Source organism: Mastomys coucha, unplaced genomic scaffold (genome assembly GCF_008632895.1).
Source record: "Mastomys coucha isolate ucsf_1 unplaced genomic scaffold, UCSF_Mcou_1 pScaffold13, whole genome shotgun sequence".
Taxonomy (NCBI): Eukaryota; Metazoa; Chordata; class Mammalia; order Rodentia; family Muridae; genus Mastomys; species Mastomys coucha.
The window spans coordinates 82,332,397-82,352,173 of record NW_022196895.1 but is presented as its reverse complement, the minus strand read 5'-3'; positions in this window follow the sequence as shown (position 1 = coordinate 82,352,173).

Here is a 19,777-nt window from a genome sequence, read left to right as displayed (position 1 = left end):
AGGGGAGGGAGGGGAGGAGTGAGGAAGGGAGGAGATGGAGAGGAAGAAAGGGGGAGGGAGGGGAGGAGTGAGGAAGAGAGGAGATGGAGAGGAGGAAAGGGGGAGGGAGGGGAGGAGAGGGAGGAAAGAGGATCGGAAATAAAGTCTATGTGTTATGTAGGTTGGGGGTTACATTTCTGTCAAATAAATGAAGTTGAAGGAATGTAATGAACAAAATACACTGGCAATTGTAGTCCTTTCTTGTCTCCCAATTCAAATAAGTTTATTTCTCTTTTTAAATTTATTTTTATTTATTTATTTTGAGACAGGCTCTTACTGTACGAACCAGGTACCTGAACACTTGAGTTTCAGCAGAATGCTCAGCTATTGTCCAACAAGTCTAATAAATTGTCAGTTACAATGTTTGGAGCTTTGGAAGCCAGGGAAATATACTCAGACTTAGAAACCTATCGTAACAACAAGAGAATATACAGAGAAGAAAATCCAGCCTTCCCATCCTTTGGACTCAATGTAGAACAAATAGGTTTATATAGGATCAGAGATTTTACTGTTTTCCCTAAGCTACAAAATAAATACCAATATTTAAAATAAAAAGCATTCTCTTGTTTGTTCCACACATTTATAGCACTACTTAAACCCTCTTATACAGAAATTGATGGGTTTAAAGTTATCATTAACTCATTCAATGAAATATATATGGTCAAAATTTTATTGACAGTCATCAATGTCTGGTTCCAAAATATGCTAATACTTTCTTCATACCTTTGGAGGTCTTTGAAAAATCTCTCTTGATGCCAGTTAAAAGACAAATTCATTGAACCTATTTTTTTTTTTTTTGAGACAGGTTTTCTCTGTGTAGTCCTGGCTGTCCTGGAACTCACTCTGTATACCATGCTGGCCTTGAACTCAGAAATCCGCCTGCCTCTGCCTCCCAAATGCTGGGATTAAAGGCATGTACCACCGCCACTCGGCCATTGACCCTATTCTTAAGCCAAACATTAATTTGCCAAAGTAGAACTGGAAATATGGGTAAACATTGTGTCTTAGTCAGGTTTTCTATTCCTGCACAAACATCATGACCAAGAAGCAAGTTGGGGAGGAAATGGTTTATTCAGCTTACACTTCTATGTTGCTGTTCATCACCAGAGGAAGTCAGGACTGGAACTCAAGCAGGTCAGGAAGCAGAAGCTGATGCAGAAGCCATGGAGGGATTGCTTCCCCTGGCTTGCTCAGCTTGCTTTCTTATAGATCCCAAGACTACCAGCCCAGGCATAGCACCACCCACAATAGGCCCTCCCATCCTTGATCACTAATAGGGAAAATGCCTTACAGTTGGATCTCATGGAGGCATTTTCTTAACTAAAGCTCCTTTCTTTGTCATAACTCCAGCTTGTGTCAAGTTGACACACAAAGCCAACCAGTACAATAGGCCTGATTCTGTACAATCAAATAGTAGGAATCATAAAAATTGAGAGATCAAAAGGTAATGGTCTTTCTAAACATGAGGCAGCATCCCCAAAAAAGTGCATATAAAGTAATTTTTTCTGCAGTTAATCTCTCTCCTGGAAAACAAATTTTAATCTAAACAAATCTACATAAATCTCCAATGTTGAATGTGATATTTATTCATGATGTCTATTCATTAACTAAAGAAAAGAAACTCTTATACTCTACAGGTAGAAATGTAAACCAGTGTCCAGCTACTCCATAAGTCCTTGTAGAGAGTCATCAAAAGTGAATAGAATTTTGTTAGTGTCTGAACATACTTCTGGTTACATAACTGAGCAAATCAGCCATCTCTGTGATAACACCAGCTTATGTCAAGTTGACACACAAAAGTAGCCAGTACACATTATGTAACTAATCTTGGTTTCCACTCTTGCTTAATGTTCCTCATATCCACCTTGATAGTTGTATGGCTATTGGAAGAAAGTGTTCAGACTCTGTTTTCCTTGTGAACTGATGCTCACAAATTACTATCCAGTATTAAAATTGACAATACCTAAGAAAGTATTCGTTGTGGTGTTTGTCTAGGCGACAGACTCTGCACTTGGCTTCAGTGCACAATATATTTCCTAAGAAGAACTCTTAGGATACCATATCATGAGCAAGAAAGACAAGAAGCAAAATTATGTAGAAGAAAAGCCCTGTGTCAAGGTTTAGGATCATCCATATTATCATATGACCCTGGTAGAAACTCAACAGATTAAATAGAATCTCTTCAAAGTTGTTCAGAGTTAGCATTGGGTAACTCAGCCTTCTCATTCATTTCACCTCCAGGAACCAGTTGCTGCTTTTGGGCTACTCTGGGGAGGACAAGTGGGGCAGTCCTCAAGGCTGAGAGTAGGAAGATATAACTAAAACAGCACTTAAGCATGTAGGGTAATAGTATTTTACTCTGGAGGTCCTTGGACATACATCTCTTTTCACCTGCTTTTCCAAATGTGTTACAGTCTACTTGATGTCTAGAGACAATTATGCCACACTTCTCTGTAGTCCCTGGATGTGAACAGATGGTCCATTGATCATTGTAGAACCAATTCATAGCTATTGACTTTAAGCTGTTCCTTATTTTTGCCTCACTTGTGATAAGTTTTAAGTATATACCTATATTTTCAAACTATTTCCCTGGTGGCTTTCATGAATTTAGTTTTTTGGTTGGATAACTGTACTTAGAAATTCAGCCCATGGTAAAAGAATGGGGAAAAGCTAATCGAAGTGGAATTGAAGCCATGAACTTTACCACATTAATATGCCTCATGGAGCAAACAAAAGGACCTTGTTTCCTTTACTAAATTAGAGGCTTCCATTTATGAACAAAAAAAGTGAAGTCATCACATGGGCAGTTAATATATTTACAAGCATATTTTAGTCCAGTAAAATTTGAAAACAATCTACTGTCCACTTAGAAAACCAAAGTCACCTCATCGCAATCAAACAGCAATGGGACAAAGCAGTGTGAGCTTAAGTACTTTACATGGAGGTCTATGAGTTCAAGTGCAAAGTAACAAGTCTCCTCTGGGATGCCTAAACAACAACAACAACAACAACAACCAGCAGTAAACAGGCATTCAATCCCTACCATAACAGCCTGTTGTAAAAACTAGAGTGGCTAATGTGAAGCAGCAGTAGAACCACACCCACCTTATTAGCATGAGAGCAAAGCAAAGGCTGGGCCATGGCTCATCAGTGTTTGCCTGTAAGCTTGAGCAGAGCAAAGGCTGGGGCGTGGCTCATCAGTGTTTGCCTGTAAGCTTGAGCTTTGTCTTTGTCTTGATCCTTAACACCAGTAAGTGGAAAAAAGAAAAGAAGGCATCTGAAAGTCAGATCAACTTATGGTAGACAGAGAAAAGGTTTAGGTTGTGGATATTTTAAAGTAATTTTCATTGGTGCTTGAGACCAGAACGAAGAGGTTTAATTTTAATTTTGTTTTATGGCCCTCATGGGCTCTTTCACTTCTAAGAATTTAAAATCGAGAGCTCTCCTGAAATGCCTTAATATTTGAAAATTCAGTGTCCCCATCTTAGTTAAATCCAGGCACCAATATTTTCTCAGCAATTGAGCTTCTTTTGCTTCGATTATGTTAGAGATATTACTTAGCATTGTATTCCAAACTTAACAGAAAACAAAATAAAAGTGTTACTCATCTACTTGCATCGTTCTTAACCTTTAGAATAAACAGCTCCAAAAAGTTTCTAATACCATAGTCTTTTAAAATGTCTATCATGATATAATTCCTTATTTAACTATTTAACCAATCTCAAACCAGATGGGGGAAAGGCTGAATGGTTTCATTTTTATGAGTGTATATTCTGTTTTATATCCTGCTAAACAAGCCAGCTTTGGATAGAAGGCAGTCTTTGTGAGCAAAGAGGTCCTCACTTCTGTACTACAGGAATTGTCAGTTAGTATCTAATAGAGAGTGTGAAAGGGAACAGAGGATTGCAGTGGGTCTGAGGGAGGATTCACATACAGTACACAGACTAGTAATTAGCCCTGTCTTGCTAGTAGTATTCAACCAGTTGTGTAACTGTCAGCACTTTTTTCATCTTTAAATTACACAGTTAATTTTATGAACTCTTTTTTTAATTTATTTTTTATTATATATTTTCTTTATTTACATTTCAAATGATATCCCCTTTCCCAGTTTACCCTCTGGGAAAAAACAAAAAAACAAAACCCTATTCCCTTCCCTACCCCCCAGCTCATGAACCCACTCTCTCCTGCTCCCTGGCCCTGATATTTCCATACATTGTGGCATAGAACCTTCACAGGACCAAGGGTCTCTCCTCTCATTGATGACCAACTAGGCCATCCTTTGCTACATTTGTAGCTGGGGCCATGAGTCCCACCATGTGTAATCTTTGGTTGGTGGTTTAGATCCTGGGAGCTCTGAAGGTACTAGTTAGTTTCTACTGTTGTTCTACCTAAAGGGCTGCAAACTCCTTCAGCTCCTTGGGTCCTTTCTGTAGCTCGTTCGTTCCTCAGTCCAATGGATGGCTATGAGCCTCTACTTCTGTATTAGTTGGGCACTGTCAGAGCCTCTCAGGAGACAGCTATATCAGGCTCCTGTCTGCCAGTACTTGCTGGCATCCACAAGAGTGTTTGGGTTTGGTAATTTAATATGGGAAGGATTCCCAGGTGGAACAGTCTCTAGAATGTCCTTCTTTCAGTCACTGCTCCATACATGGTCTTTGCAACTTCTTCCATGGGTATTTTGTCCCCCCTTCTAAGAAGGATCGAAGTATCCACACTTTGGTCTTCCTCCTTCTTGAGTTTCTTGAAGTTTGTATCTTGGGTATTCCAAGCTTCTGGGCTAATATTCAATTATCAGTGAGTACATACCATGTGTGTTCTTTTGTGGTTGGCTTACCTCACTCAGGATGATATTCTCTGGATCCATCCATTTCCCTAAGAATTTCATAAATTCATTGTTTTTAATAGCTAGTAGTACTCCACTGTGTAAATGTACCACATTTTCTGTATCCATTCCTCTGGGTTCTGTCCAGCTTCTGGCTATTATAAATAAGGCTGCTATGAACATAGTGGAGCATGTGTTCGTATTGCATATTGGAGCATCTTCTGGGTATATGCCCAGAAGTAGTATTGCTGGGTCCTCAGGTAGTACTATGTCCAGTTTCCTGAGGAACCACCAAACTGATTTCCAGAGTGGTTGTACCAGCTTGCAATCCCACCAGCAATGAAGGAGTTGCTCTTCACCACCAGTTCCTCTTTCTCCAAAACCTCACCAGCATCTGCTATTTTTGACCTTAGCCATTCTGACTGGTGTGAGGTGGAATCTCAGGGTTGTTTTGATTTGCATTTCCCTGATGACTAAGGATGTTGAGCATATCTTTAGGTGCTTCCCAGCCATTTGGTATTCCTCAATTGAGAATTCTTTGTTTAGCTCTGTACCCCATTTTAAAAATAGGGTTATTTGGTTCTCTGGTATCTAACTTCTTGAGTTCTTTGTATATATTGGATATTAGTCCTCTATCAGATATAGGATTGGTAAAGATCGTTTTCCAACTTGTTTGTTGACATTTTGTCCTGTTGACAGTGTCTTTTGCCTTACAGAAGATTTGCAATTTTATGATGTCCCATTTGTCAATTCTTGATCTTAGAGCATAAGCTATTGGTATTCTGTTCAGGAAATTTTCCCCAGTGCCCATGTGCTCCAGGTTCTTCCCCACTTTCTTTTCTACTAGTTTCAGTGTATCTGGTTTGATGTGGAGGTCCTTGATACACTTGGACTTGAGTTTTTACAAGGAGATAGGAATGGATAGATTTGCATTCTTCTACATGCTAACTGCCAGTTGAGCCAGCACCATTTGTTGAAAATGCTGTCTTTTACTGGGCAGTGGTGGTGCATGTCTTTAATCCCAGTACTTGAGAGGCAGAGGCAGGTGGATTTCTGAGTTTGAGGCCAGCCTGGTCTACAGAGTGAGTTCCAGGAGAGCCAGGGTTATACAAAGAAATTCTGTCTCGAAAATTGAAAAAAAAGAAAAAAAATGCTGTCTTTTTTCCACTGGATGGTTTTAGCTCCTTTGTCAAAGATCAAGTGACTGTAGGCGTGTGGGTTCATTTCTGGGTCTTCAGTTCTATTCCACTGATCCACCTGCCTGTCACTGTACCAATACCATGCAGTTTTTATCACAATTGCATTGTAGTACAGCTTGAGGCCAGGGGTGGTGATTCCCCCAGAAGTTCTTTTATTGTTGAGAATAGTTTTTGCTATTCTAGGTTTTCTTTTTATTCCAGATGAATTTACAAATTGTTCTTTCCAACTCTTTGAAGAACTGAGTTGGAATTTTGATGGTGACTGCATTGAATCTGTAGAGATTTTCCCAACAAAGGCTATATTACAAGGGAAGTGAACTTCAAAAAACTAGTAATGGAAAAATACTGCAATATTTTTTGGAGTATCTGTACTGTGCCAATACCCCCCCCATACACACACATTTAAATTGCTTATATCATGACAGTTAACATGGCAACAAATATGGTTACAAGAGGCAGTGTCTTGTGCCTCCAAGCTAAGTCATTTTTCCTTACTAACATTTTAACATCTCTGAAACTCATTCGTCACTTTTCTTCTTATGCACTTGAAGGACATGACATCATCATGCTGCATTTGTTTCTTCTAAACAATGCAAACCATCAGCAAAAACACTTTTCATAGTCTACAATCAAAATAAGGCATATGTACAGTCCTCACTAAATTCTCAAGCACAAATTATGAGCACAAATATTTGTTTCCCTTTTTACTTAAAAACTGATATCGTTTTAGTACATAAGAAAACATTTTACCAGCTAATTCTACACGATTTGTTCTAAAGTAATTCATAAATCCACAAGTGAGAAGGGACATATGTCTGCACAGAAGATATCTATGATCCAAATCTAGAGCAAATATTTTCAAATTTCTTCCATGATTATGATTAATTTTCTTTTAGAAAATTAAATACCTATTTGATATATGCAGAATGCCCTACAATAACCTCTTAGGCATTCTTTTTGAAATTCATCCAATCAGATGCTTTAGGAAAAACAAACAAACAATCAAATGAACAAAAACAGGAAAAGAGAGTAGGAAAGAAAGAATATCAACTTTCTTGAAAGACTTTCAACTTTCTTGGAGTTACAAACTAAAACATTACACAGAGATCCTGTAGGTATGTTATAGTTACTAAGCATAACAGGCTAGAGTATACTTTTAAAATATTCTGTATATTTTTTCTTAATTGGAGCTAGGTAATCATTCTTTTTACCATCCATTCTAGTTCTAGAAAATGTCCCTTCAAGTTGTGTACTTGGAAAGCACAGCATGAAAATGACTCCTTACAGCTGCATATCAATGTCACTAAAAGAATCTGGAAATGGGAAAATGACATGTCCCACGGGCTTATGCAAATTCAGGGTGAGAGGAAGTGAAATTAGAATCTCAGGCCCATTATTTGCAAAAGTTCAGCCCTCATAATCCCTGACAGTCCTGTCTCATGCCAAATCCATTCAAATCACCACAGTAGCAAGAGAGCTGCCAATACTTATATGGGATTCACTAAGAATATACAGACTTGCAAAAAATGAGGCTTCATATTGTGCAGTAAGCAGCCAGTTTGAGTCAGCATCCTGCAAACAGTTACCTGTGTATTTAAGGGCACAATATCATCTCTCTGATAATTTTCCCCATGCAAAAATTCTCTTTTGTGAATTAAATTTACACTCAACGAAACTTAATTCTCTTTTCTTCTATCTCTTCATCCTATCACTTCAGTGCATGTGTAGACTTCTGTAAATAATACATATAAACAATCAAGAGTAGTATTTTCACACAAAATTTAAATGACAAAATTATGATATAGCAACATAATTTAGTATTTAATGTTTGTTAGACACTTTCAATATTTGTATATAGAGGTACATGTACTTAATCAGTCATTGACACTCTAATAGGCAATCACTTTTGAGTCCTTTGTAGAATTCAAGGATGACAGGGCAGAGATTAAAAATTAGCCCTTGTTCTCTAGAAAAGAAAGAACTCGTCTCATCTACTTTCCATATATCTTTGAATCTAGAACACTAGATGAAGATGGTTTTTATTCTGAAGTATAAAAATAGGTAAAGAAAGATTTTGTTTCAAAAAAGAAATGAGTTAACATTCTACAACCACCCTGGCTAGCATGTGACTGTGTGTTCCTCTTTGGCCTGTAGACTGATCTTTGTCTCACTTCTTTCCAAAATATTGATGTTTGTCACATTGTTACTCTTCTTGTCTTCTTAGAATCCATCTGATCAGATTAAAACGTACTATTTTGTTCCCCGTTCTAAGGACTGAAACATCTACATTTTAGTATTCCTTCTTCTTATGCTTCATATAGTCTGTGAACTGTATCTTGGGAATTCCAAGCTTTGTTTTGGCTAAGATCTCCTTATCAGTGAGTACATACCATGTGTGTTTTTGGTGACAGGGTTACCTCACTTAGGATGATATTTTCGAGTTCCATCCATTTCCCTGTAAATTTCACGACGTCATTGTTTTTAATAGCTGAGTAGTACTCCATTGTGTAAATGAACCACATATTCTGTATCCATCCCTCTGTTGATGAACATCTGGGTTGTTTCCAGCTTCTGGCTACTATAAATAAGGCTGCTATGAATATATTGGAGCATGTGTCTTGTGATATGTTGGAGCATCTTTGGGGTATATGCCCAGGACTGGTATAGCTGGGTCCCCTGGTAGTACTATTTCCAATTTTCTGAGGAACCTCCAGATTGATTTCCTTAGTGGTTGTACCAGTTTGCTATTCCACCAGCAATTGAGGAGTGTTTCTCTTTCTCCACAACCTCTCCAGAATCTTCTGTCACCTGAGTTTTTGATCTTAGCCATTCTGGCTGGTGTGAGGTAGAATCTCAGGGTTGTTTTGATTTGCATTTCCCTGATGACTAAGGATGTTGAAAATTTCCTAGGTGCTTCTTGGCCATTTGAGATTCTAGGACTTGGGAGGAAGAAAGGAAAAGGGGGCAGCATCAGATACTGGAGGAGACAGGAAATTGAAGAGAGGTGCATAGCAATGAGGGATGGGGAAAGTCCTAGATGCTAGGATAACAAGAGGCTCCCTGGACCCAAAGGGATGACATTAGCTAAAACACCTAACAAAGGGGAGAGAGAACTTGTAGAGATCAGGCAAGGCCCTCAGTTGAGGGATAGAGCCACCCACTCATCTCCAAACTATTTTTTCTTTTTTTTTATTAGATATTTTCTTTATTTATATGTCATACGATATCTCATTTCCCACTTTCCCCTCCAAACAAAAAAAAAAAAAACAGAACAAATAAAACAAACAAACAAACAAAAAACCAAAAAACAACTACAAGAACAAACCCCTGTTCCCTCTCCCCATCCCCCTGCTCGCCACCCCACCCTCTCCCTCTTACTGGCCCTGGCATTCCCCTACACTGGGGCATAAAACCTTCACAGGGCCAAGGACTCTCCTTCCATTGATGACCGACTTGGCCATCATCTACTATACATATGCTGTTGGGGCCATGAGTCCCACCATGTGTACTCTTTGGTTGGTGGTTTAGATCCTGGGAGCTCTGAGGGTACTAGTTAGTTCATATTGTTGTTTGTCCTAAGGGGCTGCAAACCCTTCAACTCCTTGGGTCCTTTCTCTAGCTTCTTCATTGGGGACCCTGTACTTAGTTCAATGGATGGCTATGAAACTCTACTTCTGTATTAGTTGGGTACTCCAGAGAACCAAAAAATCCTATTAAAAATTGGGGTACAGAGAGAAACAAAGAATTCTCACCTGACAAATACTGAATGGCTGAGAAGCACCTAAAGAAATGTTCAACATCCTTAGTCATCAGGGAAATGCAAATCAAAACAACCCTGAGATCCCACCTCACACAAGTCAGAATGGCTAGGATAAAAAACTCAGTTGACAGCAGATGCAGGAGAGGTTGTGGAGAAAGAGGAACACTCCTCCACTGCTGCTTGGATTGCAAGCTGATACAAGCACTCTTGAAATCAGTTTGGCGGTTCCTCAGGAAATTGGACATAGTACTACCAGAGGACCCAGCTATACCACTCCTGGGCATAGACTCAGTAGATGCTCCAACATGTAATAAGGACACAGGCTCCACCATGTTCATAGCAGCCTTATTTCGAATAGCCAGAAACTGGAAACAACCCAGATGTCCCTCAACAGAGGATTAGATACAGAAAATGTGTCACATCTACACAATGGAGTTCTACTTATGTATTAAAAACAATGAATTTATAAAATTCTTGGGGAAATGAATGGATCAGGAGAATGTTATCCTGAGTGAGGTAACCCAGTCACAAAAGAACACACATGGTATGCACTCTCTGATAAGTGGATACTAGCCCAGAAGATCATCTCCAAATTTTTAACCCAGAATTGCTCCTGTCTAAAGGAAATAGACAGACAACATGTAGAGCAGAGAATGACGAGAAGACCATCCAGAGACTGCCCTATCTGAGGATCCATCCCATATACAGACTCCAAACCCAGGCACTATCACTGATGCCAAGAAGTGCTTGCTGACAGGAGCCTGATATAGTTGTCTCCTGAGAGTCTCTGCCAGATCCTGACAAGTGCTCGCAGCCAACTATTGGACTGAGCACAGGAACCACAATGGGGGAGCTAGAGAAAAGATTGAGATAGCTGAAGGGGTTTGCAACCCCATAGGAAGAACATTATCAACCAACCAGACCCCTCCTAGAGCTCCCAGGGACTAAACTGCCAATGAAAATATATACATGGAGGGACCCATAGCTCCAGTTATGTATCAGAGGATGACCTTATCTGGCATCAATGGAAGGAGATATCCTTGGTCCTGTGGGGTCTTGATGCCAAAATATAGGAGAATACAAGGGTGATAAGGTGGAAGTGGGAAGGTGGGTGGGTGGAGGAGCACCCTCATAGAGCAGTGGAAAGGGCATGGGTTTGGGGAGGGGAAACTGGGAATAGGGATAACATTTAGATCCAATAAAATAAAAACAACTTCTGCTAAGAATGTCCAGGTTAAAATCTTCACAGTTCTAGATAAGAAATAAAGCCAATTCTACTCTACAGAGTAGAAGCAAACAGTAGATTAACCACTGTTTTGCTTTGACCACTCAGGAATTCTTCTCTCTCTCTTGTCCAATATATTGTTCTTCACTTACTCTTTTTGTTGTAAGAGTGTTTAGTGCAGGTCTTAAGAACTTGAAGAAATTCTGGTTGTATGGTTTCACAGGTTTCAGATAGTAGGCAAAGATTAAATCAATTAAGTCAGTCTTAGGAGGACCAACATCATACATTTACTCTCACTGGTGTCTGATCCTTTTTACAGATACATAAAGCAATGTGTGTATGTATGAAGTGATCATAAAGGGAAACTCATTGAAAGAAGGAGAATCAATGAAAAGAGAGGGTTAAAAGGATGGGGCATAGTATGAAGGAAATATGTTTAATGTGTATTATATCCCTGTTATTAGGTGAAACAGTATCAAACAATTACAAACAATGAAAACACACAAGGAAATTAAATAAATATACAAGGGAATACAATATGATTTTGAAGAGCTCACCCAATGTTGCTCTTATTCAGTTTCCTCAATTGTTAAATAGAAAACTGGTTTACTGAGTTGTTTGATTAACAGTACACTGCTTAGCAGATCAAAACTCAACAGCCCTGTCACATTCATGACTGATAACTACATCCTTGCTCTTCTGGGAATATTCATATCCACCTGAGGGAATCAGCTCAGTTTTTGGTCTTGCTCAAACTTTATGAAACAAATTGCCTGACAAAATCCATATATTTGTTTGTTGAGTTTTTTAATCACATTTGTTGTGATCATATTTATATTTACATGATTTTGCTGTTACTTTCTGTGAATTCTGTGTTTTATTTCCTCAAAGGAAGAGATGAAATGAGAGCCTTTTCCAGGCTATGTAAATAGACAGTTTGGACTGACACCAGAGCATTTTCTTCTCTGTTCTAACTCTCGCTAGGCCTAGGCATGGAAGCTTCTAACCTCCATACAAGCTATTTTTCCAAGATGACTGATTCAATCCAGATTCTCTCAGCATCTCACTGAATTGTTCTGCCTGGACTCACACTTACTTGGGCAATATATTCTAATCTTCTGACTCCTCATTCTCTGGCTTTTTCTGCCTTTACCTGTGACTAGCTTGTGCTCTCTCCCACCTGTCTTTGTAAAACTGTCCAACTAAAACTGTCAAACACACATCTACACACACACACACACACACACACACACACACACCTTCTTGCTGCCCTAAAGTAACCTCTCCCTCCTGTGCTGACCTCCTGACTCATTTGTCAAATTTTTCTCTGATTCATCACTTTATCTGCCCCTGAATTAGCCATTATTTTCAAATAGGGCTGCTTTCTTCTACAAACCAACATTACCTTCATTTTTAGGGATTGAAGGTATGTACTAAGGGTGTATTTCTAGTCCAATCAGATCATACTATAACCCAGAGTATGTCTGTATTCCAGCAGGATCACATAGACCTAGACAGTTTTGGATGTGATGATTTGCCAGAGCAGCCATGCTGCTAGATTAAAATTTCTCTACAACTTCCTTCTAACTTTTCTTAAGAAGAAAGAACAGGATACTCACCATTTCCTTAACACATGGCTACAATTGACTCACCTGAAAATCAACCCCTGTTAGCTGCAGTGGGATAGTGCTAGTGGGAGAATAGTTGGTTCACAACATTTCTTTGGTCTCCAGGGGCCAGTGTAAATGGAGAATCCACAGAAAGAAAATGTACTTTCTGAATACAGAGATGGCATTATTGCCTCCCCTCTCTCTCTCTGTGTCTGTGTGTCTGTGTAAATACATGTTACTTGGCTATATGCTGGAGTACTTTCCTGTGTGGGAATATGGGGACTAGAGACTGATGTCCAGAGATCTTACTAAACACATCTCAAACATAGTTTTGGGTATAGCATTTCTCACTGAACCTGCAAGATTGTCTATTTCACTAGACTAGCTGGTCAATAAAGTCAAGGAGTCTCCCTGCCTTTGCAGTTCTCATCACCATCATTACAGATTCATGCTGACATATGACAAGTATCATGCCAGGCTTCCAAACTCTGCTCCTCATGTTCGTGCAGAAAGAAGATTACCTACTAAAATATCCCCAGGCTCAGTTTATAAATCTATTTTGTTTTAAATGACTGGAAATACTCAAAACTATCTTTGCTTAAAAATTCTTATGCCAGGCAGTGGTGGCACATGCCTTTAATCCCAGCACTTAAGAAGCAGAGGCAGGCAGATTTCAGAGTTCAGCCTGCTCTACATAGTGAGTTCCAGGACAACCAAGGCGACAAAGAGAAACCCTGTCTCCAAAAACTAACTAAATAAATAAACAAACAAACTCATAAATAAATGAATAAATAAATATTTTAAACATCTCTTATCCTATTGTGTTACTGCAGATTTGATAGGACACATTTAAATAATCTAAAAATAGATATTTAAATATTTTAATTTAATTGATTTAAACTTTAATTGAATTTCATAAATCTTTAAAGTATTTGTACCTAAATTTATTTCTTCTCATGTAGTTACAATTTTAAAATATTATTATCTCTAGACACATCATTCTTCAGTGTCTAGCTCAGTGAATCTGTTTAATCCACCCCTCCATCAACTAGCAAACTAGCCAGATCTAGTGTGGGTCCTGTATTCAATGCCTAGGCCTAGTTTGGCTACCCCTGTCTGATATGCAAGTAACATCTAGCTTCAGGCAAGACCCACCTAGCCTGCACCCTGCCTCTTTTTCATGCAAGTTCCTGCTGTGTTATATCCAACCTCTTCACCCAGCCAGATTTACATCACACAATCTAGGCTTAGATCGCAACATACAACAGACAACACACACATCCTATACAACAGCCCATTCCTCTTAATCCACTTGACCCCATGCCATCAAAGCCATTTCTAATCTCTAGGACCAACCTACCCATATACCCAGTCTTTTGCCCCAAACAGCTCTCACAATATCAGACATAGAACTAACAACAGAAGTCCACATATCCAGATTTCATTGTAAAATCAAAACAATGTGAAATATTAAGCGAGTTTATGAAGTCCAGAAGATATGTTTGCCAATGAGAATAACTTAGGTAGATGCTAGGACACAGAATTTAAATAAACAATAATAAACTTCACCTAAGAATTTAGAAGTTTAAAGAAGATACAGGAAATAGATGAATGGACACAGAAAAGGAACACAGGAAATGCAGGACACCATGAAGAGTACAAACCTCCAAACTATAGATATAGCTGAGGGAAAAAAAGTCAAGTCAAAGTCAGAGACTAGATCTACAAAGAGATCACAGAAAACTCTCCCAAACTAAGGGAAAAAACACCCATAGAGCTACAAGAAGAACACAGGATTCCAAATAGAAATATTGATGGCTTCAATTCTCCAATCAAAAGACACAAACTCACTGAGTGGATCAGGAAACATCATCCACTTAATCTGTTGTCTATAAGAAAAGTATCTTAACATCAATATATGCATTACCTTACAGTAAAAGAATGGGCCAATATTACTTCAATCATGTGAGACTAAGAAGCAAGCAACCATTATTATTCTAATATCTGACAAAATAGAATTCAATTTAAATGAATCAGAAGTGATAAATACAAACACTACTGTATCAAGAAATCATTACTATCCTAAAAATATGTGGACCGATCTCTGATGTACATTTGTAAAAGAACTTACTACTCAATTTAAAGACACAGATTAGTATCAAACCATTAATAGTAGGGGATTTCAATATCACACTTTCTCCAAAATTCAGGAAGTTTGAACAAAATCAAAGTAAAACAAAAGAGAAACAGCAGATTGAAATGGTATCACCTATCAAATGGACTTAACAAATGCATATATTTATATATATACACAATAAAGAATATACATTATATTCTTTTCAACAGCACATGGAAGCATGTCTACAATATAAAATATCCTGGGAGACACACACAAACACACATCATTGAAAATTCAAAATGATTGAAATTAGTCAGTGTATTTTTGTGACCACATGACAATAAAATGTAAAATTATCAGCATCCACATCTCTAGGAAACATAGAAAGTCATGGAGATTAAACATTTTTATACTGAATGATGAATGGGTAACAGTAGAAATTAAGAAAAAATTCATGACAATGAAACATAACTTTTTACAGCAAAAGCTTCAGTGACACATTAAAAGCACAAACAAGAGAGAGATTTGTAGATATAATGAAATATCAGAAATAGTACAAATAAATGACTTAATGATCCAACTCAAAATTTTGGACTAACAAGAGCAAACTAAATCTAAAATGAGTGAATACTAAGGAATAATAAAAAAACAGAAAAGAAATCAATAAAATAGAAACAGAAATAATACAAAAATTAATGAAATGTAAGAGCTGGTTTTAGAAAAAATAAGAAGCTTGACACTGGTAGAATCTTGTTGTAATTAATCAAAGAAAGTAACAAGTTACCCAAATTAGAAGATCAGAAATGAATGGAGAAACATTATAGCAGACACTAAAGAAATTCAGAATATTATAAGGGAATACATTAAACACCTGTTCTACAATGAGTTGGGAAACATAAAAGGAATAGATAAATTTCAAATTTCAGCCAACTCATGAAAGTTAAACCATGAAGTCAATAACCTAGAATGACCCATAATTGATATTACAATTGAAACAAGAATAAAAAAATAATTCAACTAAGAAAAATTCAAGAGTAAAAGGATTTACCAAAGAAGTGTACTAGACTAACAGTGATTTATGATCTTTTAAAATTAGTCAAAAAAAGAAAGAAAAGAAAGAAAAGAAAAAGAAAAGAGAAACAGAAGGAATCCCATCCTCCCGAAACCCTGCAAAGCTGGTATCACAAAATATTCAAACCACAAAAATGAAAACTCAGGGCCAATAACCCTTATCAGCATAGATTCAAAATGCTCAATAAAATATTTGCAAACAGAATATAGACATAGATAAAAAAAATTATACACCATGAGTAAGTTGGCTTTATTCCTGAAATGTAGGGTTGTACCAATAAATGCAGTTAACCACATAAATGTATTTAAAGACCAAAAATCACATGATCATCTCAGTAGATTCAGAATCCAATGACAAAATCCAACATAACTTCATGATAAAAATCTTAGAGAATGTAGGGAGGGAACAAATTGTAACATCATAAGTGCTATATTTGAGAAACCCAGACCCCATCAACTTAAATGGAGGAAAACTTTTAGCAATATTTAATACTGGAAGAGAGGAGTCTCCACTATCTCCACTCCTTTTCAATACTGTGCTCAGAGTACTAGCTAACACAATAAGGCAAGAGAAGAAAATCAAAGAGACATAAATATCAAAAGGAGAAACTATTCCTATTTGCAACTGATATGATAATATTCATTAACGATCCCCCCAAATTCTACCACAAAGATCTAAAATATACAAATGTGTCAGGACACAGAATCAACATGCATAAATACTTTGTATTAACTAAAACAAGCATGCAGAGAAATAGACTGTGTGCACACCCCATGCACAATAGCTTTCAAGAAAGTAAACAACATAGAAACACACGTAACCAAGGAAGTAAAGGGCATCTTCAATAAAACAGATAAAGAAGATATACCATAAAATAGAAATATATTCTGTACTTATGGATTGGTGGAATTAATATTGTGAAAATTTTACCAAAAGCGATTTACAAATTCGATGTAATCCCAGTCTGTATTCCCTTATCATTTTTCACAAAAACTGAAAGAATCAACTATCCTAAATTTCATGTGGAACAATAAAATACCAGGTGACCAAATCAATTCTAAACAAAAATAAAAATGTTGAATGGAATATTATAATAGATCTCAAGAAATATTTAAAATTGTAGTAATAAAACCAAAATATGTTACTGTTACAAAAGCAGATACTTTGACCAATACAATAAAACTGAAGATACATATATCAGTACATGTAGCTGTAGTCATTTTATATTTGTCAAAAGCAAAAAAAAAATGCTTGAGAGAAAAAAATATCTTCAATAAAACCTTCAAAAAAAGGATAATGCCTGTCCATATGTAGAATACTGATATCAGACCCATGTCTATCACCTTGCACAAAACTAACTCGAAACAGATCAGTACCTTAAGTGTGAAACCTGAAACATCAAAAGGGCTAGATGGAGACATAGTCAATAACCCATACACATGTCATAAGAAAGGCCGTAATGGGTAGGAAGCTGTTTGCCTGAGAATTAAGGCTACCAGTTAACAAGTATGACTTCCTAAAATTAAAAAGCTTTTGCACAGCTAAAGGAACAAACAAACTGATACACACAAAATCAACAGGTTTAGAGGAAACATTTGCCAGCTGATCATCTATCAGCCAATTAATAACTAGAATATATAAAGCATCCATAAAACAAGAGCCAAATAAACAAAGGATCTATTTTTTAAAATATGGGTTTGAGGCCTGAATAAAGAGTACTCAAAAGAAGAAAGAGGTATCTTTAAATATTTTTTTTTGTAAGTAACAAATACATCATTTAGACTTTGCCTTTTCTCACTTATCATGGCAAATAGCCAAGATCAGCAAAACAACTGACAACAAATAGAAATGGGGATGGGGGTGAAGAGTACCCTCACTCCCTGTTGGTGGGACTGGAAATTGTTGCAGTCACTCTGAAAGTCAGTATAGAGGACTCTCCAAAAGCCATTCATAAATTCCCCACATTATCAACTGAAATTGTGGATCCTGGAAGAGAACCTAAAATCAGCACTTCATCAAGACAGGATTATTTCTAAATATATTCTAAATATTCATCCTTGTACTTACAGTAAGTGGAGCCTTCACCCTTCATTGAGAAAACTTGTATTTGCAACAAAGAGGGACAATAATAGAAAACCACAACTAACCAAAAGACAGACTTGTGGTGCTCAGTCCCAATGGATGCATCAATAATACGACTCCCAAATCTTAAAGATTGGAGATCATTGAAGAAGAGGCAAAAGATTGGAAGAACCGGGGGTTCAGGGATGTCCCTGTGAAAATCTATCTCCTAGCCATGTCAGTAGTTACACCTATAAACTCTCACCAATACAGCTAACATTCTAACGTAAGCTGAACAAGGACAGCAATATGCATATTAAAGTGGACAGGAAAAGCCCATGAGCCCTCAACCCTACACAAAAAGCTCCAGGCAAATAAGCAATTCTGACAGTGGGAAAATAGTCTTCCCCAGGGAAGAACACACCAATTGTTTCTCCAATACTCAAAAGTCAGTCCTGAAAATTAAAATTATAATAAAAAAATTATAGAGATAAAGTAGGTTGTATTTATGGAGTTAGGAATGAATGTATTTTTATGTGCATACATATATGCATGTAACAACAATTGAGAAAAAAGGAGGCCATGAATTTGAAAGAAAACAAGTAAGGGAATATGGAAAGATTAGTAGAGACAAAATGGAAGGGGGAAATTATATAAATATTATTATAATATTAAAAAACAAAATAATCATAAATGTTAAATATAAAGACTTACTGAACAGTTCCATTCATGAAGCTTGATAGGATTAAAGTAAAAGATTTCAAGAAAACTTAAATTTGAATAAAAACATCTATTAGTGTGAAAACTAAGTCATAATAATACTTTTAATTTGAGGAAATATACAAATGTAGATACTATATACATATAAGCTTTTCTATGAAGTAATTAGGAGTATTTGGGTTTGTTCGCTTATTTGGTGATGTGATTGTTGTTGCTGTTGTTGATGAATCTTATATTTTGAGACCCGATATTATGTAATCCAGATAATCCATCCTCAAACCAACTGTGTAGTTGAGGATGACCTCAAACTCCTTGCCCTCTTAAATGCTGGGATAATAAGTGTGCAACTAGAACACTGACTCCAGAATATGTGAGTTGTAATGATGCTCTGTATGCTGTTGCCTTGTAGAAAAATAAAGAAAAAAAACCATGATCCAGTCCTCAGAATAAACACAAACACTGACTGTATTTAACACTTCTAATTTTCTCTCAGCCTACTATAGTCTTCTTATATTATGATGAATGATATAGTTGGGTTCAGCTAGGTAACATTTATTCTTTATGTATGATATAAGAGAACTCATATGACATATGTAATATAAAGTCTAGACCCTGATGTGATGTCAATAATGATAAAAGCCCGATCCAAATAAACTTTATTTTCAAAAATTGCTGCACTTTAATTTTATACTCATTCATTTGAGGATGTATTCCATTTTATACTGGCTCTGGGGCTTTTAGCATGTTCATACTTGGGCTGTAGGAGAAAACTTGAGATAAAGGACATGCAATGGGTTTGAAATGTGTTCAGATAAATATAACCTAAGATCTGATGTACAGGGTCATAAATAAGTAATAGAAGTGTCCAGGGAGGGCCAATATAGCAGGATGTCAATTTTAGTAATTAAATTTACAAAATTAAAACTTACTCTACACTACTTTCTATGGAAGCCTGTGATCAGGAATTCATAATTGCAACCACAGTGTCCTCCTGTGGCCATAAGATATTTTTACAAAATAATACATTTTACTTCTTTTCTAATAAGATTTTTAAAGGGTTTTCATATAGTTTTAAAGGCAGAGTTACATAGTGACAAGAAGTGACCCAGAGTCTCCCTGCTTCCTCAGCATTTCTTCTAGTCCAAATGTT